The 22,532-nt window shown below is 33.5% G+C and overlaps 1 protein-coding gene across 3 annotated transcripts in view; it reads right to left on the bottom strand.

Annotated features, from left to right (window-relative positions):
- The window catches only part of IMMP2L (inner mitochondrial membrane peptidase subunit 2), a 456,052-nt gene that overhangs the window by 263,959 nt on the left and 169,561 nt on the right, over positions 1-22,532 (bottom strand). The gene's annotated exons all lie outside the window — the stretch shown is intronic.

Here is a 22,532-nt window from a genome sequence, read left to right as displayed (position 1 = left end):
TTTTTATGTTATTTCAGTTGATAGTTATATACACAAATAGGGAGAATAATAAAAAAAAAAAAAAAAAAAAAAAAAGTTATCATTGTAATGATAACTGATTTTAGGGAATTAAATATCATTGGATGAATAGGTAGCTTGCATTACACAGTAAGAATAGGAGTGATGAATATTTCTTGTAAGTCATTAGTAAACTTAATACTTTTTAAACTCTATAATAACTTACATTTTTTTATAGACTTGGCTGAAGTAAATATTTGTGTGGACTCAGACAATATTGTTGGAGGTAGAAGCAGACGAGCTACTTCTTGTACATCGATGTTACTTTTTCCACATATTTATACATTTTTACATCCTTTCAAAGTATTATTGGTCTTTAAACATCTATAACATGGAAAAATCATTTCCTTTTACCTACTGCTAATGAATAACATACTTTCATGTTAAAGATGTCCTTTTTCTAATTAAATCCCAGGATTTTAAAATCACATAAAGGTTGTTTTCAAAGTTGTCAAAGGCAGAAAGAACAACTTGATGTTAATTATAACCTATCAAACAATAGTATATTCATAGATTGTATATGCTTCACTGAAGAAAAAAAAAAGAAAAAAAAATACTGGATGAAGCAGCACACACAGGCACATTGAAATGCATCAGATAAAGATGCTGAAAGGGTATGTCAGATTTTAGCACCATGGAGAGAACTTCCAGAGGGGATTTGTTTATGAAAAACAGGTACCCATCACCACAGCCATCACTGTGCACATAATGTACATGGTAACAAGAACTTTGTGGATATACCTTGCACACCTACCTCTAGAATCAAGTTACATTTAGAACTTACAATAATTAGAGCTTAGAAACAAGAATCTCACTTTTTTCATGCAAAAACAGCTCCACAGAGTGTTATAAAACAGCACATGAATACAAGTCTAAAGGGGAGCTCTGATATGAAAATTTCACACTTCCTGCTGTACCGAATAAATACAGATTATACTTGCTTTATTTAAATATTTCACCAAATTTTTTTCTTGATAGACCAAATGCATTGGTATATAGAATTTTCATACTAACCTGCTGAGTAACTAATTATTTGAATAATTCTATACTTTATACTGATATCAAATGAAAATATACCTAACATTTTAAGAAGAAATGGATTATTCTATTTCCAACTGCTCAGATGCATATGATTTCACCTGTCACTCAAAAAGAAAAATACAACTACATTTTGTTAAAGTACCTTTGTAATTCTCCTCTCCCATGACCTTGAAGAAGACATTTTACAACTTTACACTTTCCTTTCTCTATCTCTTAAAGAAGAAACTAAGCTTTTGTTTTCAGTAGGAAAAAACAAAAACACTTTGGTAACCTAACAACCATAAAGATGCATCTCTAGTAATTAATCATAATTAAATTGAGTAGTATTGTTTATTTGTTTATTTATGCCTTCACTTAAAAATGCCACTTGAAGAAATACTAGGAAAATGTCCATAAGAACAAGGTCAACAGTTTCTCTAAAATAGGTTAAAAGATCACAGGAGTTTAAGTAGTTCATCCATTAAAACATTTGAGATTTTTTTAGGGTGCTTATCTAATTGGTACGGAGCAGGAATACAACTACAATAATCAGAACAGTGATATTCCTTCCAAGAGTTCTCACTCTTACCAAAAAATCTGCAGAATGAAGCGCATGCGAAATTAGATTAAAACTTTTAGAAGACATACTTACTAATGTGTTCAAGGTAAAACCAACATCCATTTATTCATGAACATATACATCAACAGCATTGCAATTCTTCAGTATTCTATTGACACTTTGAATTTAAATTGAAAATTTACATGTTTCTAAAAGGCAAGTAGAGACATTTTGAAATTATTCTATTTACAGTAAGAATGTCAAAGGCTAAAAGCATGGTGGTGGTGAAGCCATTAAAACTCACTTAAAACAGATTTAAGTATGTATATTAATTAATGAATGGTTGCTTTATCCTTCTATTATACACAAACCATTTTTAACCCTTTTATTATATACACACCTTCTGTGTGTGTGCGTGAATTACCTGTGAATTAGCAATGTAAGACAGCCTGCAGACCTTTATTTCATTATACCTATTTCGTATTATTTTATGCATGTGTATAACACATGGCCTTACTCAGAATGGCACTGCTGTGAGCCACCTCCCATCCATATAAAGATAACATCTTTAATATCTACATAGAAACTCTCCACGATACTAGCCTCACAAATCTCTGAAAAGGTTCATTATTTCTCCATGACCAAATACATTCTTCACATTAAAATGAAACTTTTCCCCAATGAAACTCTCAGGCAAGCAGTGGGATTGTGTAGTAATAAGTAAAAATGGATAGCTGTTCCTTCTGCAGTTATATTACTCCATAAACATATGAATTTATAAATCATCTTTTCAGCTGCAATATTTTAGTATGTACTTAATTTACGTTACTTTACAGACATGTAAAAAAAAAAAAATAATATCCTAAACAGATTTCTCCCAGCCAAGCAGCCCCTGTAAAACAAACAAAATTATTGGAAAAACTTCCTAATGGTGGTATAGTAAACTTTTAAATAATCTCTTCATTTACAGGGAGGTTGTTTTTTGGTTTTGTTTGTTTGTTTTTCACACAAGGCAAAGGCTTTTTTTTTTTTTTCTGTTTTTTATTAACTTCAGTTCATTTGTATCCCACTTTAAGTTAATCAGAAGTTTTATTCTGACATTACCATTTTATATCATACTAACACAGAGATAGGTCTTTATTTGGTATAAATCACCAAACTTCCACTTACTGCTATAAAAAAAATAAACTATTTTAAACTATTTAAGTTATAAAGTCTAATCTTCAATGTTATGCATTACAGCATGATGAAGTAAATACAGTAAACTAAGAACAAAGCACTCTGCAGGTAGGCCTTTACATTTCAGACTTTCATTTTCTGTATACAGCTTTTCTACATTCCTCTAAGGTAAGCAGGTAGGTGGTTAGTGCAAGATGCCCAAAGGAAAAGCAAAGTACGAGGGCCTTCTAAATTTTAGGAAACTCCTCTAATTCTGATAAAGAGAGTTTAAAAAAGAGAGAGTTACTTCATGAAAACCACATTCAATCTATCTCAGCTTCATGACAATTCCCCTTCTGTTTGCAAATCACAAGAAAGCAGAAATCAAATTGAATTTATGACCTTTTTGTGCAGGTTTATATTTTCCTATCATTAATGCTTTAATACTTTAATGCATTAATACTTACACACACACTCTGTATAAAACACTTGTGGTTCTAAATGACTGCTCTGAGTTTTGTAGGTGACCTTGCTGAATTTTTTGGTGCACAGTGAGTAACTCACTGTAGTTACTTGGGAACATATGGCATTCCTCTTGACCATGTTTTAAAAAAATGACAGCAAGTATTGAGTATACATCATTTTAGAACAAATTCAGAACAATTAAAACAATTCAGAACAAATTATCTGTTCTTCAGAAAATTTTGTTACATGACTAGCCACTACAAAATTTATCACACAAACTTAAGACTTTTGCAGAAGTTTCAGAAGACTTACCTATATTTTAGTTTCGTATTGTTTCAAGTCTCTATATTCAACTCATTTACTTCTTAATTAGCTGGGTCGTTTATACTCTTTAATAGAAGCAGGAACTAACAACTAGCTACATTTAAATTCTTCAGAAAATTAATTTCTTCAGAGAAAAGTATTGTTACACAGCTGCGTTTCCTTCTTATTTAATAGTTTTCTCTAAAGACTCCAACACATTAAAAGCACTACTTACTGATTACTCACACCAGAAAACAGTAGCTCAGAATAGGATTAATTTTAACTTGGCATTTGACAGCAAAAATCATTCCGAAACGTTACTAACAAAAGAAAGGAGAAGGCAAGATCAGTGTTTGAAAAGTCTGGCTAGGCAATACCCAAAACATAATACATTAATTCAGTGTTTGAATTCAGTTACCTTACCTCTATCTGTCAGCTACCAGACTGAAAATTACCATGTTCTATTCATGGAAAGATTAAGCATTTACTACTTGGTAAAACATTTACGAATATCAATTCCAAAATTCCATCAGCTAACACAGCCAAAATGCTAACACACATATGTACATTTAAACTTCTATTCTAGAAACAATGATGTGAAACAATAACTGCAAATAGTAGCTTAAAAACATAATAAGTAAAAGATTGCAGAACAAATGTTGATTTCCATTCTAAAAGGAAATTTCCATTTCCAAAATTCACTAATAAAAAGATTTCTTCCTCAATCTTGTGTTGCCCAGTCAGAGAAAAGACGCAATGATTAAGAGTTACCAAGTAGTCTTTTGTATTATGAAGCCAGAGGAAACATTTAGGGAAAGTGCCTATATAGCCTAGAAAATAAGTTCACATAATAAACAATTCCTGAAGAATCAAGGAGAAAAATTTGGAAAGAATCACTCTATCAAACTTAAAGGAGAAAAATAATTCCTGTTAATGAACTGAATAGGGTAAAAACAGACTCTTGATAAGGAACTCTACACAGCAGAAAGTGTACAATCAGTATGAAAAGCGAAGAAGACATTTTTAAGGATATAGTTAAACAGGAGAGAGAGAACAGACACTGAAGACAAGACTAACGATTCATCTTATGCTAAAGATGAGAAAACCTGCATGGTATGCAATTAACAACTGCATACTGTTTTTGTAGAGGTTATAAACAAGATAACTAGAAACATACACTGAGTTAAATAATACTGGTCTTGTTTACTTTGGATCATGATACTTCATCACAACACAGCTTACAGAATCTTAAATAAATTTGGAGGGGTAGCAATATAAAAAAAAGATCTTTTTAAAATACCTGTGAGTAACAGTGGAAAGGTGTTGCCATAAAATGCTAGGCAGGAAACAAAAAATATTTTTTTTTATTTTTATATACATATATATATATTTACCTCCCTAACCAATTGTTTACACAGGTCAGTTGGTTGCCCTGCCATACAGTTGTACACTGTTTGAAACAACCTGAACCAATCTTCCAAGCTAAAGAAATAACTGGGGAATAAATACTATGCAACAAGAACAACAAAATGAGAAGTATTATCAAAAAGGAGGAAGGTTGCCTAAACATTCTGTGACTATAAAATCTAGACACTGAGAGACAAAATGAAACCACGATGCCAAAGGTCATTCGAATAAAATGAAAAAAATACTTAAATTATTCACATGATAGTTTTAGAAGTTGGATTTTTAAGAAAATAATTGTATTTAGACAGGTATATAGACATGTAGATAAATTCAAGATGAGTGAAACCTGATTACTGACCTCTAGTGAAATCTGCATTATTGGAATATTAAAGTACACGACCATAACCTATCTCATGAGAACTGTGCTGTCAAACGGAGAACTGACCTATTCATTGCAAATTCAATAGGAGTTCTGAAGGAGTTGAATCCTCTTACATGTTTAAATCACAGGTCAGTGAAAAAGTAATATATGGTATCAGACTAAATTCTGTCCATGATTCAGTATTCTGAGACAAAAGTTACAGACATCATTTGTAAATAGCATAAGCATACAGTAGAAGTAGTAACAAATAATGAAAACTGACCCTATAAAAAGAGACTAACTACACTGTATACACACATTGAAACACTTCATCTTATTGTTGTGTTTAAATTAAATAGCATTTAATTTCTGTAGTGAGAGTAGTAGTGCACAGACATGCACTGGCTTGCCTACCTGTTTAGCTATGATATTCTTAGAAAGATATAAAGCTGCAGTTATATTGAATTCTTCACAATTTCAAATTAAATAGATATACATGTATATATGAAGTAGACTGATCTTCAAAGAACTGTAAAAGAAATACTGCAAGTAACCATTAACCTCAACTGTTCCACCTCCCAACCTCTCACCCCAAAACAAACAAACAAACAAAAAATTACTTTTGTCCTCATCTGCTTAAGAAATTATGATCAATTGTCAGAGCTACCAAATAAGAAGAAAACGTAAACTACAACTGTTTAACTTCCATTTCTAGAATTACAACCACAAAAATTGAATAAAGTAGTTTATATATTTAATTAATGCCAAGAAAAGAATATCAAAGCCTATCTTTACAGATAGATAAACAATTTATTATTTGTTTACAACTATTTGGATAACCTGTGAACTCCTGTACCTGCTAAACCGAATTGACGACATTAGGTTTAACACTGAGGACAAAGGTATAACAAAACACAAATATCCTGTTTCATTTTGAAAGCTTTTGGATGCATCCCTTCTGACACTCAGTTGCTGTTCCAAAGAACACCTATCTTCCTATCTCTCATAGGTCTTGTCAACCTTGTACGTACTAGGATCTATGGTATCCCAGAGCACTAAAACAAGCAAAGAAACCAACCAACCAACCAACCAAACAAACAAACAAACAAAACAGCTCTAGTTCATAACATAACTACATAACTATGAATGAACACTCAGAACAATCACGTACACAAAGAAAATTTTATCTAAATTGTGATTTTACAGTCAGTGGAGCTCATTTCTATTCACCATAAATGAAACTCTTACTTTCAGCACCCAATTGGGATAGCAATTTAGTTCCCTAAATTACGTTTCCTTGACTCAGATAGGAATGTATTTCAATTTATTTGGGGAGGAAAAAAGAAAAAAAAAAAACAAAAAACACAACAACAAGAAAAAAAAATGTCCACTGTACTTGGAACACTAAAATGTATATTAGGATTTCTTTAGAAATTTAGAAAGAAAGCTTTCCATTCTCATTTGCCAAATTATTGTAACAGATCAAAGGTGGGTATTTACATAACATAGATTAATAAAAAACATGGAAAGAAATGCAGATATGAAGTGTTGACATTCTTGCAGAACAATTGATATTCTTTGAACCAACAGTTTCAGATTTTAAAAAGTTCCATTGGAAAATGTTTAATTCTTTCTATTGCTCAACCCACAAAGACATTCAAGTCTGTAAATCAATAGTCTTCAAAGCAACTGAATCATTTTTCCCTTCAGAGACAGACGAAAACTACAAATAAAATTCCTCTGGCTGCTAAAAAATGTTTTTTACTTATCTCGTTCGCTTGTTCAAGTGTGTTTTGTTTTTGTTTTTGTTTTTTTTTTCTCTCAGCTTCAATTATTTTTACACCCTTTTGGTCCAAAGTTCTTTTCTTGGCCTTGCTGCCTCCTCTGCCTTTCATGATCCCTGTTAGTCCTTTGCTTATTTCCTGCTACTATTGTTGCCAGGCTGTCACATCATTTCCAAGACTGCCAGTAAGGACAGATGTTGTCTGACTTAATAATGCTTAATATCAAGCAAACATCATATTCGGAAGCAAAACACTTGAATAGCAAAGTACAAATATTAAAGAAAGACCTGGAATTCTTAAAGAAAACCCTGGTGTAAAACAAATCAGCTAATGACATGAAGTATCTTTCAGGGAAATACAGCATAAAAATGTAATGACATTCAGATGAAAATAATGACAGTAATGTGGGAGTAAGGTAAAGCTGAAAGGGCAGGCAATTTGGGCAGATGGCCTATTCCTGATCCTAAAATAGATGATGTTCTTTTTAACATTACAGTTTAGAAGAGTGGAAAACTACTCCATCTGCCTTATCCTTATGTAGCTATTGTTCCTTATTCATGTTGATGACAATTTCATGCTGTGCTCCAAATAGCCATGATGCTTTTGGGAATCACAAAGCTATATGCTGGATGTATTCAGGTGCGAAGAGAAATTTAGAATAAATGGTCAAAAGAACAAGATATTATAATAATCGTAGTTTTTTGATCCAAGATCATTTACATCCACATCTACAAAATATACCTTCTAATGATAGATGGGAATTTGGAAATTTGGAACTTCTCCCCCCTTAAATTGAATTCAGTGATTTTCTCCCACCCACTCAAAGTATATAGTATATAGTCACATAACACCTCAATCATCTAAAAGGATTTCCTGAAGCGGAAATTCTCCACTAAAACAGAAATGAATGAAAGTACATGGAAAGATACGTCCATACAGAAACACCTTCTTAGAACAGCTATCACAAATAATCACATTTTTCCTTCCCATTAAATTACCAGTTTAAACACACTACCAAGATCTACAGATTATTGAGTTCTAAGCACTACTCTGAATTCATGACTCATTGTGCTTCCTGGCTAGAACTCAAGGGAAAACAGAAATGCTGAGGACAGCTGTACCTACAGGAGATAGTCTTCCATAGCTCAGTGCTGAATTAAGGGTGAAGGAAGGCGATAACTCTTGCCCTAGATACTACTTACTGCTTCAAAACGTCCACACATGACACAAAGCTACTTTCCAAGTCATTATCATAAAATACACTGGTTGACTCCTTTTGACAGTTCAACACAACATTTTTTTGTTTTTAATCTCCATATACCATGCAGATTTACACTTAGATTTCCCAAGACCAATGCAACAATAGGCTTCTCCATAACATTTGGCATATCGCCTTGCCAGTCCTTGAACAGACTGGATTTAATCAGACAAAAATTGTTGGTAGCCAAAGAGACAGCTCTCAGGTTCACACAGAGAAGGAAACAAATTTAAGCAGTCCCACATTAATAACAAGGTATTAATGGCTGATCTTATTAATTTTAATTTAATGTATTAATGCCCATTTATACAGACAAAAAAGCAAGAACTGAACTCCTCCAGAAGCATGTACATATTTCACTCTCCATCATATGGGATGACCTGAGAGCTAGCTGCCAAAACGAGGACAAGTAGGGCAGCATGAGTCTCTTCTATCAATAGGAAAGCAAAAGAGAAGGAAAAAATCAAGACACAAAAGTGAGTCTCTCTATATATTATTTCTCAAGGACTAAACTCACTAAATGCAGTTTCCAGTGGCATCACAACAATGCAAAAATTACCTTATTCATCTTTTTAAGGCTAGCAACTACATCATCTGCATCAGTACACCTTGAAGGAGAAACAAATGAGGTTATCTCTGTAACAAGAAAAAAAAAAAAAAAAGAAAAAGAAAAAAAAAGAGGATTGAAGCATGCCCAAAATGAGGTGTGCATCAACAGTATGCTGCTTTTCAAGCTAACCAAATAAACCAAATAACTAGGAAACATAAATAAATAAATAAATAAATAAATAAATAAATACGATTAAAAAAAATCTTAACAGCTTTCCTTAGTTGTGCTTCAGAACCTTATCAGAGAAAAGGGAATATGCTCATTTTAAAATAAGTAATATAGCAATGGATTTTTCACTCTGATGACTGCTGAGTATATCTAAAAGACATAAAGATGGGATGATTTTATGGGACATTCAATCATTCGAGGAAATTCATTTATTCTATATGTTTTATATTTACAATATTCTAACATTTAAACTGAAGCTATAAGAAAAGGCCTCCAGAGTTAGAACTATCACTTTTAAATTAAGTGCAAAGTGCCTAATAATTACAAAAAATAAAAAATAACTTCAAATTTCATTTCACTATGATAAAGCAACTATGATCATTAAACTACAGGCAATCAGATATGTCTTTCTTTACATACTAGGTAATAAAAGGATTAAATGAAATCAAACATTATCAATTGAATTTCATCAGGTTAATTTAATCTTACCTTAACATTTACTATAAAATCGTATAGGTAAATATATATTATTTGGGTAGCTGTCTTAAAAAATGCATTTTTGCTTAGTTAGACTATTGTGTAAACAGTAATACTATGACAGCTTCTGAGGAAAAAAAAAAGGTCTATGAATCCATTTATATGACTTTGAATCATCATGCTAAAATACAGTCATAAGCATTTTACCAACTCGGTAGTGTTTCTGTGCTTTGCAAAAAATTGAAGTGTTTACTGACCTTAAGTGTTAGCCTTATGCGACTTAGATCATAAATGCTCTGCAGTTATTTATGAGAAGTATATGCCCATTTTTAGCCCAGTGCTACACTGAATATTCATGTGCCACATAATATATTCCCAAATGCGATACCATGTTTTCTTCTCCTAAAATACATGCTTGCACAACTTTACCTAAAGTAATATAACACATGAACACAACCACATCAATTCCATTTCTTCTAAAGCCACAAGAAGATTCAATCCTCCAGCTAGTATGAATTGTATCTCCATAACTTCCAGACTGTTAGTTTGAGCTTCAGAATAGCAATGTCCATCCTCACAACACTTACAAATGTGTATTCATGTTATGAATTTGGACATTTCTGACATATGTGAATGTATGTCCAAATCACTGTTGACTTTCAGCATGTTAGAGATCCAATTCAAAACTACTTTCTTTTCAGCCCTTCTTGAAATTTCAATCTCTCTCTCACTTTCCATATTTCTTACATTCACTTAGCATTAATCTAAACTTTTTGTCCTTATACAAAATCACAGCAGCATGGGCATGCTCCTTTCTAACTACATTCTACTTCATTAACGTTTTTTTTCTCATGCTCCTACGAAACGTTTCCCATGTATCCTTCTCTAAGCTATTTGTTATTATTTCTGCATATGATTATATGAAAAAAAAAAAAAAAAAAAAAAAAGCTGAATTGTTCTGTGGGTTTGAGTGCAAATTTCAAGTGTAGCCAGAGGAAAATTGCTTCTATGAATAAACAAGACATATGAACCACAATCAGAGCAACGTTCACAGCCTGCCAGAGAACAGTGGAGAGTTTGGTTAAATTTTAAGATTTGCAATGCTGAAATTTTTGCTGTTCTGTTCCCCTACTTTCTTGAACAGTTAACCCTTCTTAACCCTTAACATTATGTTAACTAAAGTTCAATCTCTCCCTTAGTCTTCAAAAACCTGATTAAAATGGAGTATGTCTGCTAGTGCTAGAGGAATTTTAAGTTATTTCTAGCTCGTATGCTGTCTGGCTTATTAGAAAAAAAAAAAAAAAAACCACGAAGAAAACAATCTTATTATTCATCCAGACTTTCAAAAGCATATTACAATTTATGAGCATATAAAAATAAAGACATTATGCCAAAGTATGGCTCTACTGAAGACAGTATGAAAGCAACGTACATCATTCATTTAATTGAAAACATTACAATAGCTTTTTAATTATGACAAAATGGGAAAAGAATGATATTACTTATTTAAAATACTTTGAATAGAATATTTTGTGGAGAGCATCTGTTTCAGGATTAAATAATTAAATATATACTGAAGAAATAATAGATAGTCTAGTATTGTGTGTACCAGCAAAGAAAAGTTCTTTGTATTCAGATATTATCTAATTACAAACAAAATTCATATGCCATACAATATATTTTAAATTATACTCTAATGATCCCATTGTAAGATTAGAATCCATGTTTCCTCAAATTCTTACTTTTCCTGACCAAAAAGTTTGCAAGAGCCTGCTCCTACTATTCATCTCTAACAATCAATTATCTTCCTACAGGATTTCTTAGGCTTTGTCTTCCTCCTCCTTTTGTCTCCTTCATCTGAAAATTAAATTTTGCTCCAATTATCTTACACGTGAAAGTTCCCTGTCTTACAACATCACTCTCCCACTGTCACTATCTCCTCTTTTGCTAAATGTTCTGGCACTGAACTCAATTTTTCCCGTTCCAAAACTAATATTCCACTGCACTTGATGTACTTTCCACTGAGTGGGGTTTACTTTTATCAAGAGTGTGGAAACTACCTCATAACAATTCAGAAAATGAAAGTCTAAGGGGAAAAAAAAAAGTTTAAAAAACTAAAAATAGACTACAAACCTCATCATAACAAATCAAGCACAACAAATAGAAAGCAAATCAAGTGCAACAAACAACAACAAAACAAAAGGGGCTAACAAATCAAGTGCAAATATTATAAATGAAGATGACAAAAAAAAATAAGAATCTGTAGATACTCAAATGTACGTAGGTCAGTAGTAAAATAAATAAATTAATAAATGGTAACAGGATGATAGAAATATTTTAGAACAAATTAGGAAGGAGATGGAAAAGTGTGGCCAAAAAGGACAAAACTGATAAAAAATCAAGTTGGCAATAGCACAAGATCAATAAATACTAGAAAAATGAATGAATGAATGAGTTTTCACAAGTAGTTTTAATGATGTTAAAGAAGAAACCTAGGGTAGAGGTATGGCAAAGACTGTTGAAGAGGAAGGAGCTACGACACAGGTCTAACAGCCCATTCTGGAATCAAATTTAATTTAGCAAGAATTAGATTTAGGCAAGAGATGAATCAGTAACTGGAAGCAAATTTTGGACAAGAGGAAGTGATGGGATTATCAAAACCAGAGAAAGACTAATGATAAAGAGACAAAGGAGCAGCTAAATGAAACAAGTGACCTTGAAGATACTATTTAATATATAAATACAGAAGTTTGTAATGAAGAAGAATGAACAAGAATGGGGAATAAGTACAAGACAACAGGAGTATGCTTTGGTTGTGACAAAATATTTAGTAAAGAAGAAAGTCACAAGATTCTTCTGAAATGTTGGGAAATAAACATGTTTAGGAGATAAATTATAATTTCTGTACCTCATCAGTAAAAATAAGCCAAGTGCCAACAAAAAAAAAAATACAGTACTAATTGTAAAATAATCAATACATAATATTATTTGAAATACATAATATTTATTAGAATGTAAAAAGGAATAAAGGCTTAAATAATGAAGAAAAGCATGTTTGGAAATTATAGCTAGAATGAGGAAAGCAGCTACAACAGGTAGTGTCATCTGGGATATTTCATCCGGGAGACAATTGAAAGCTGATAACCCTGTGTTAGGCAAAATATTTTCATAAAGAAATCTCAAAGGGAAGGAAACATTACTGCCTCTAATTAAGAGCTCAAGGTCCAGAAACAGCTTAACAATATCAATTTTAATGCCACTAATAACAAATTAAGGTTTGTGATTTCCTAAACATTACCGGAGCCACAGCTATTCTTATTGTTGCTTTTATGAAGCCTCAAAACTCTTTAAAAATAATTAATTCTAAAGGATTAACTCAAAAAATCAGTTTAAAGGCAATAACAAAGACATTGGAATGTATTCAAGTTTTATATCCAAAGCAAAGGTATTCCACAAAAAAAAAAAAAAAAAAAAAAAAAAAAAATCATTGTCACACAGACTAAAAGCTTGAAGAGAAAATAGTGGGAAGAGGAGGAGTAGAGGGGAGAACAAAGAAAACAAAAATCCCTTAAAATTAAGAAGAGGAAAGATGGAAGGCAATCACAACTAAATATTAAGTTACATAAGTTAAGCTAATATATTTAAGTTATATATGAAAATACTCACTGAAGCAAGAGGTAGACAGAATTCAACATGGAAAAACTTCAAAGATTACAAAAAAAAAAAAAAAAAGTAATTCTTAAAATCCATTTTAAAAAAGGATTAAAAGTCTGGAATAAACTAACTGAAAACTCCATGAAAACTTGAAAGTAAGACTCAATAAGCTAACTAGGTGTCCATATGTAAAGCCAGAGCTGAACCTTTCAGTCTCTGAGGACATATATCTACACTTAAAGATGCTCTGCAGATGCAGTTTGGAGAGATCTAAATGAGTAAGTCCACAAAGTGCAGTGCAGCACTTTCAAGGCTTTCACCAGCTAGAGTCCAAATACATTTGAATATAATCAGTCTGACTTACCCTGCATAGCAGCTTTATCAACGACCTGGATGCAGAGACAAAATCATTATCAAGTGTCACAACACTGAAGTGAAGGATGCAGTCAGTATGTCTGGGGACAGAGCTGCCATTTAGAGGGACCAAGACAGGATGGACAATTAGGACAACAAGAGCTCATGAAATCCAGCAAGGAGACATATCAAGTCCTGCACCTCGGACGGACTAACTCCTGAAGTAAAACCCTGGGACTGGCTCAATGTAGAGCAGCTCTGCTGAAACAGACCCAGGGGTCCTAAAGACAGTTGGCTAAATATCCCTGGTAGTGACATAAGCTAACAGTATACTGGATTGTATTAACATGAATGTAGCTAGTAGACTGAAGAAAATGATTATTCCTCTTTACTGACCACTTGCTAAACCATGTCTGTAATGTTGCGTTCAATTCTGGGTTCCCCCACACAGTAAAGACATTGCTCAAGTGGAACAAGTCCAGCAAGAGACTACCAAGCTGTTGGGGGCTGGAGCACTTGCCCTGAAAGGGAAGGCTGAGGGAGCTGGGATTGTTCAGCCCAGAAGAAAAAAGGATTGGGTGGAGTAAGTAGCATCCTTCCTGTATGTAAGAGGTACTAAGAAGACAGAGCCAGGCACGTTACTGAGGTGCACAGCAGGAGAATGAGTGACAACATCCAGGAAGAGAAAGGAGGGGAGAGGGAAGTCTCATCCAGATATAGGAAAAAGAATTAATTATGAGGAAAATAATCTTGGGAACAAGTTGCCCAGCAATGTTATTAAATTTCTGGTTTTGGAGGTTTTCAGGACCCTACTGGGAAAAATCACAAGCAATGTGATCTGATTCACAGTTGACCCTGTTTTGACCAGGAGTTTGAACTAGATGACCTCTCTTCAATCTGAATAATTTTGAAGAGGAACTGTATCCCCAGAGATTATATACAAGATGTAAACTGTTTAGAGAAGCAGAAATATTTTAGCTGAAATGACTCCAAAGTTTTGATCAGGAATATGGTCTTACTCCTTTTAAAGTTATCAATTAAAAGCGTTTCAGAATAGCTGCAGTCTCACAAAGGAGCTCTAGTTTGGGTAGATCATTAGGTCTTTTGAATCCTTAAATTTTAAAACTGCATTCATAATGCAGAAAGACATTTCCATACCATTTCAATATGTGATCATACTTTAAAATAAAGATACTTAATCTACTTATTTTTGGAACAAATTCTTAGGAATTTCTTACATATGTAATCTACTATTTTCACTATGTTACTTCTAAATGTCCAAATGGCATGATTTTGCATAAATGTAGAGCAACAGACTGTGCAACTAAATTTAAGAATGTTTCCAGCTTCTTTTTTTTTTCTAACCCAGACATGAGTAACTAGCTATAACTAGCATCCATTTTTCTGGAATATAAAAAAATTAAAATAAATTCATCAACATGAAAAAAAAAAAAAGATTAAAATTAACTTCTTAAAAAAAATAAAAAGAAGAAGAAAAATGAAATAGAAAATTAAAAAATGGAGACATCTATCCCTTCAGGAAGATTATTAGAAATACACATGGAAAATGCAGCAGAAATCAAGACATTCAGTCACAAAGGAAAAAAACAATAATAAGCAGAGCTCAAATATGGATGTGAGACAATATCACTGGCTAGTGGGAATACTTCAGAAAAAAAATAATCTGGTAATCTAAACTAAACATGCATTACGTTCTTATTATTAAGCAACCAACTAACATTCTGGTATATACACAAAAATACAATTTAAATCACAAGTTTGCTTTGCTTGGTATCCCATCTCCGACAATGTTCAACAGAAAATGCCTAATGAAGAGCATAGGAACAGGATGATTTTCCACAGTACCTTACCATCTCTGCATTCCCAGACCTTGCAAACTTCCTTGCACAGGGGAACCTTCATGCATCTTTATGTTTAAAAGCCTTTCACGGACTCTTCCCTCATGAATTCATCTGAGCAGTTTTTGCATTTCTGGATTTAGTAATCAAAACTTCCTCCCAATGTGCCAGTGCGTTCTAATAACGTTTAACAACATGCTAAAGAGATGTGTGATATTTTTAAAGCCTTATGCAACTATAGAGACTTTTTTCATATATACAGAGGATTCACAAACATTTTCATATTTAACTTAAGGGTCAACTTTCTCAAATGTTTGGTGATTTTTTTGTTAGAATTTTAATGTGGCCAACATCCTAAAATAGGTGCTACACAATGTTACGTTACCTGAGTAAAGCCTTAGCAAATTAAACACAAAGAGACCAGTTGGGGATCAGAGTGGATATGATAAATGGAAGAACCCTAATGTGAACCCTGGTGTGAAAGCCACCAAGGTGACCCAGTGGAAGAAACTGTCCCCAAATACTATGCAATCTAAAGGGGATTACTGCTCAAAGAGGAGTTAAAATTTGATCTGGGAGACAGAGGAAAAAGAATTTGGGGATTGTGTAATTGCATAGGAAGATTTAAGTAGTAAAAGGAAAAGCAGGAAGAAAGAATCAAGGTGTATTTGGTGGGAATCAGTAAGGAAAACCTAGGGAAAAAAAAGGCACAAAAGTGGCCACTCACCCATAAGCCAGTGGCTGGTCAGTACACTTTGCCAGGCCAAGTGTTGTACCTGATCACTGCCATCCATCCCGTCTCATTAAACTCTAGTCCTAATTGTTTTCTGTGTAAGTATGCTTTCCAGTCCATGTGTGTGCATGTCCTAGAGAACATCCAGCTGTTCTGGAACCTCTGTGGGACAAGAGGTCCCAGTGCCAATTGCTCAAGGGGGTCTGCAGGTCTCAGGGGGCTCATAGGGCTGGGTGGCAGTAACTCTAAGAAACTGGGGCCTGGGCCACAACTTTGGGGTAGATCGAATGAATGTCTCAAACCAGCTATTCAAAGAACGATGATGTGTTGTGCATGGTTTTGGATACAAGCACTAGGAAACTTCATTCCTTAATCAGTTAGACAAGGGGGAACAGGACCAGATGATTCACGCTGTTCATGTTTATATGCTTAGCTTGCTGATGGTAAAGATGCCGTTTCATGTCTGTGATGATCTGTGTGGCTGGCCACGTGTGTACTGCACAGCATGTGCATCTGCCTATGGGGAATGCGTGTTCAGGCTCCTCACTGGCTGAACCTCGGGACACAGAACTGCAGCAACCTCACATTTATTGCCACAGGACACAAGGCATCGCCAGGTCTTACAACACACCAAAGATGGCTCCAGCAGACCACAAAAAACCCTGAGTCTTTAAGTTCATAGGATCCGATGCCTCTAACACAGTTTGTAAGATTGCCCTATATATATTTATCGTAAGCAATAATGTCAGATGATTGACTGCATTAATCTCACAGTTTACATATATGTGCTTTTCTAGTTTTAAAACAACAGTTTCTAGTTTAAAATATTTCACTGTAAAACTTGTCCAAACAGTTTCACATTTTCTTTCACCTTTACAACACAGAGTAAGCTCTCACTGCAACATCATCACCACAGGCTATCAGAATTGATCAGGGGTAGGATTATTGGTTCTGATGTATGCTGACAAACACTCTGCCTGCTTTCCTCTCAAACTTCAAACACACTATACCATTGAAACCATTTGCTTTTTTGTCCACAGGCAAAAGAACTGCTTGCTACTAAAGAGAGCAACCTTTGCTTCTACCTTTGAGATCCTAACAACTAACCATTCAAACTGACAGCACCAGCCAGGGTCAAAATCTTCTTGTGTCCTGAGGAATGTACCTAGAAGAGCTGCACCTTCATTAGTCATTCCACCTTGGGTGAGATAACATTCAGAAACAGCAACTGCTTTCATTTTATCTTCTGATATTAATGTGCCCTTTCATTTCAAGCATTAATGACATCAACTTGAGTTCAGTGCACTTTTCTAACAAATAATTGATTTAGTTTGTTTGCCTAGTTGTTCTTACTCCTGGGTTCTGACTGATGCCTGTGATCTTGGCATTCTCTCCTAAGCACTTGCCAAACTTTAACACAGTTACAAACACTCTTTACCTTTATCCCTGTCCCCAGTATTTCCTTTTCACTTCCCTCAGAAGCTCCCAGCCAATGGAAAATATTAGAAGCAGGGAATCAAGTTTATTTAAAACACCCGTTTCTTAAAGTCTTGAGTCATACAGACCTCTATTAATCCTTGTTCTTCACATTAATAAGTCAATCATGTTGCAGCAGCACCAATAATTCTTCTCTTTTGTCAGGCTGATAACAGTAGAATCACTTTTATATTTAAGTTCATGTTTGTTCAAAATTTTCTACTTGTGTAGTCCTGTCTAGAATCTACTTTGTAATGTCAAACTGAAGTATCAGGTACGTACACAACAGGGAAATTCTCTTTGCAGCTTTAACTTCTTCCTGCTACGTGCTAGTCAGACCAGCAAATGCACCTTATTTAATGTAACTTCATACTAATCATACATTTAACTGCCTCATTACCTTAACATCTTTCCTTATTTCCAATTTCACCTCAATGGCAAAGCCACCACTGCTCAATTTTTTTTCCTTTTTACTACTTTGAAAGTTTGAGACTTTGAAATTATCTCCAAAATATTATCTATAAAAAAGAGTGTCTCTTTTCATTATTCAAAGTTCTTAAAAGTTTTCCATACTTCCCAATAAGTTATTCAATTGTGGTGTAGCAACATATTTAGTGATTTCTAATATTTTGTTTTCTTCACTTTATAAAGATTTCAGACTTAATTGATTTGTAAATGCTGATAAAAAATCCTCTTCTGCAGCTAAGATAGGCAAGTTTCAATTTTAAATTATTTTCCTACTAAAACAGCCACTTTAATGTGAACTTTATATATAAATTTTAGTAGCATATAGTGCAATGAATGCACAAGTCTCCAACCCAGTCTAGGATACTGCAAAATCAATTGTTCTCTGAATGACTGTTCATATCCACTCAGTATAAATGATTGCCACATAAAGCGCATGGATATTTTTCCCTTGTGCACAACACAATTTACTGTATCTAGTTAAAAGAAGGACAAAAAGATTCACATTTTCTACTGCTTATTCAAATTTTGTGTACTTCAAATCTCATTTTGTAATTGTCTCAAGATGTTACAGTGAATGATTCTCCACAAAAAATTTTATGAGCCACTTGAATGCTCATACACCCTTGCTTTCTTCCTTTTATTTAGAAAAGAGAGAGTTCACAGTAATTTCATAGTCATAGAATGAGTCATTCATAATCTCAAGCCTACATATTACATTAAAAAAAATAAATTATAAATGTGTATATCCTCTAGAAAACATTATTATTACTTACAATAGTCAGCAACTACTACAAATGGCAGAAATTACAAGGTTAATTCCCACCTTGAAAACAACAAAAAACAGCATTGAGATTACCATTATATCATTAATATTCATATAAGGACATGTTCACAATTTTCTAGTCTTGCAATCATTGACTTTAAGGCTAGATTCAAGCATAAAATTTAGCACATACTTAAGAACATAAGTGCCTATAGACTCAGTCCCAGAGTGCAGTGGTCATCGGATCATTTGCCCTATCACCTTCTGTTCAGAGTAGACCACCACTATATTCAGTATGAGATACCCAAGTGTTCAAAAGAATTGGAGTCTGATCAAACTGTCTTTCCAGCACTAGTCCCAAAACATCGCTAATCACTTCATGATTTCCGGCATTTCACTATTTTACCATGTAAGCAAGTGAATTTTACAACACTGTAATACAGAAGTACAATTAAACGTTCCATCTCTAATTTTGATAAGAAATTCAGAAAACAGGACTGTGATCAGTGGATACACAACCTTGAACACCAGGAAATTAAATTATTTTCTAAAGTAAAGTTAAAAAAAAAAAAAAATCAAAAATGAAAGTGCCAGCTCCCTCATCCTGCACAGAAAAATGCATAAATTTATGTCTATCAAGGTAAAAGCTTACTGAACACCTTTTTCATTGCTAAACAAAATATCAAGAACTACTGTATTTCATACACACACAAAACCTGATTTGCTTTAGATGAAAGCTTCTTATAAACTACATGCAACTTGGAAAAACATCTAGCTAATATGCAATTACTTATTTCACATGTATTGTTAGATTCAACATGAACATTGCAGCAAAAATAGCTCTTATATTTACAGTCAGTTGAGCTGCCATGAAACATCTTTCTTTTTTTTTTCCTAGATATCAATATCACATGATGACATAAAATTTCCGTACAAGTAAAGGACAAAAAGCAGGAAAGAAAGAATGACAGTATTAGAAAAGAATCAACTATAATTACATTAGAGGATGGAGATTATTTTTTTTTCCAAGATCGGAGAGTTTGAAAAGGCAATGGCTAACAACATGGCTAACAACAACTGCCTTAATTACTAATCTAAAATGGAATGCTCCACACAACTCTTACCTTCTCTAGCACTGAAAAGGATGCTACAAACATTGAACTAGTCGTTGGAAATTATTTCAGTAAAATTAACTTCAAAAAGGTATGAATACAGTGATATAAGTTTAGCTATCAATATAAAACTAAATAACAGACACATTAAAAAATGAAATCCACAGAAGAAGCAATTTCGTGAAACTTTTTCAGGCTTGGAATCAAAATTAACTTAAGCCAGAAGCAGACATTATCCTGGAGAGAGAGAAGTTCAAGCCCAACAAAATTTTATAAATCTCCCTAAATCTTTTTTTTTTTTTTGTGTGTGTGTTCTGATTTAGTGACATGCAATGGCAGCATAATACAACAGAGTACAACAGAGGTTCAGGAGAACAGTATTGGAAAAAAAAAAAAACACAAAAAAACAGTATGTATGACCATCAAGATGACACAAACAGATGAGAATGTTTGTTGCTGAGGATGGGTCTCAACCAGCCCTTTGAATTTTTTTTTTTTGTATTTCTTTTATTTATATTCACAAAATGACTATGCTGTTGCTTAATCACCATACACACTATTCTTACCATGAAACCAGTACAATCTTTTGTATAACAAGGGAAATTAATGTGAATTTCCTGCTAAGGAGAACGTACCTTTTAGTTTAAATGACTCAGTTAAAGAAAACCATTCAAACAGTTTCTAAATATATATAGCAGATTCTAATTCATAGCACATGCATTACATAGCCGATGCACTGGGGAAACACACCCATATTTACCAAACAATATACATCTAATTTATTCTCGCTTTCCTCTGATGATTACCATTTATACCCCATCAAATACATTTTTATTAGTTCTCTCTATGTGTGTGTAAGTACTTATGGAGTCAGATGCAGCTTGCAGCTTCAATCTGACCAGGGAGCTTCCCAGGTGTAATGTATCTGCTAAAGGCCCCTTACTTTATCACTGCCAAGATAATCTGCACTTACTGCAATTCAACCTGGAAAAGAAGGCAGGAACCACAAGCAAGGAGATGTTATTTTATATCTGAATAATTCTCCTCATTACAATGATGCCTTTTGTTCTGTATCCACATGCCCACATGACAGGAAAGGAAAAATTAAACCCTAATGTGTTTATAATTTTGTGGCTTTTGAATTCCTTAAAGGTATCTTTATTCTTGTGATTCCAGAAACAGTAATAAGCACGATTCAATTGCTTTCCTTGTATTTTTCATTTTTACACTTCTCCGGAGAACATTTATTCATCAGTCGACCAAATGACATAGTTGTAGGTTTTAAACCCTCTCTTCTCAAGAAAATCTCTCCACGTATTCATCATTCCATCTTTCTGTAGTCATAGTAAGTTTAATTTGGTTAGGAATTCTTAGGGCATCCCAGCTTACTACTTCTGTTCATCTGTTACTGATGAGCTTTATATCCCATTAGACTACCTGTTCACCTTGGCTTTTTTCTGGAGTTCTTCAGTCTTCCATCATATTAACTCATTTGAATCATTCAATATTACACGTGAAATTCATCTCCTCTTCAATAGCACCATTCCTAAACAGCTCAAATCTTAGAACAATATATTAATTTACTATATTGTCATACTAAAAAGGACCCTTCATTCTTACTCCTTCATTAATCTCATCTCTCCAGTCTTACCTTTGAATTACTACCACAGTATCTGAATACCATCTGCACAAAATCAATAGCAATCAGGCAATTTTAATGGAGTCTGTCACATTTACTGAGGAATACTTAAGGTGTCACTTAGCCTTACAAGGGGATGTGGTCTGTTATTTTTCTCAAATAATGTCATAATTTAGATCTACTCTGTCTCTTCTAGAAGATTATAATCTGCATAACTCCATTTTTTGTGATTTGTAATAATCTCATAATACTCAATTTTTCATAATGTTTTATTATTTGAAATGTGCATACTCATACAATTCCTGCTGGCCTGTCAGCTACATCTGGCAAAAAGACAAATCTTTGTTTATCTGCTCTGGCTACAACTACAGATATTCAAATAACTGTTTTTTTCTTAATGAAGAAAAGGATTTGGAGCATCAAAGGAAACGTTTTTGACTAAGAAACAAGGGATTATGACTGGAACTATTCTGCAGCAGTAAGTAACACCAAATCAGTACTCTGATCATAAACTAAGCCCATCACTATTGTTCAATTCTGCCACAGCCATTTATAATACAAAATAAGATACAGTATGTCATATACCAGTGTCATGATTAGAACAATAAATTTTAGAACTGCAAATGATGTATACCTCTCTTTTATTTTATAGAACAGCTAAATGAGAAAAAGCATTTGAAGAAGGAAATAAATCATGTGTGAAATTCTTGTGAGAAAACAATCTACTTGCTTCCACAACGTATGTTATTGTTAAACTGCCTAATCAATTACAGGAAGCAAAAGGTGACCCCAGTTTACAGCTGTCACATTTTGATTAAGCCAAAATATGAGATAAATCCTTCCTAGA

This window comes from Anas platyrhynchos, chromosome 1 (assembly GCF_047663525.1).
Source record: "Anas platyrhynchos isolate ZD024472 breed Pekin duck chromosome 1, IASCAAS_PekinDuck_T2T, whole genome shotgun sequence".
In the NCBI taxonomy this organism is placed as follows: Eukaryota; Metazoa; Chordata; class Aves; order Anseriformes; family Anatidae; genus Anas; species Anas platyrhynchos.
Note: the sequence above shows the minus strand (reverse complement) of the source record. Positions and strands in the feature narration are given on the sequence as shown.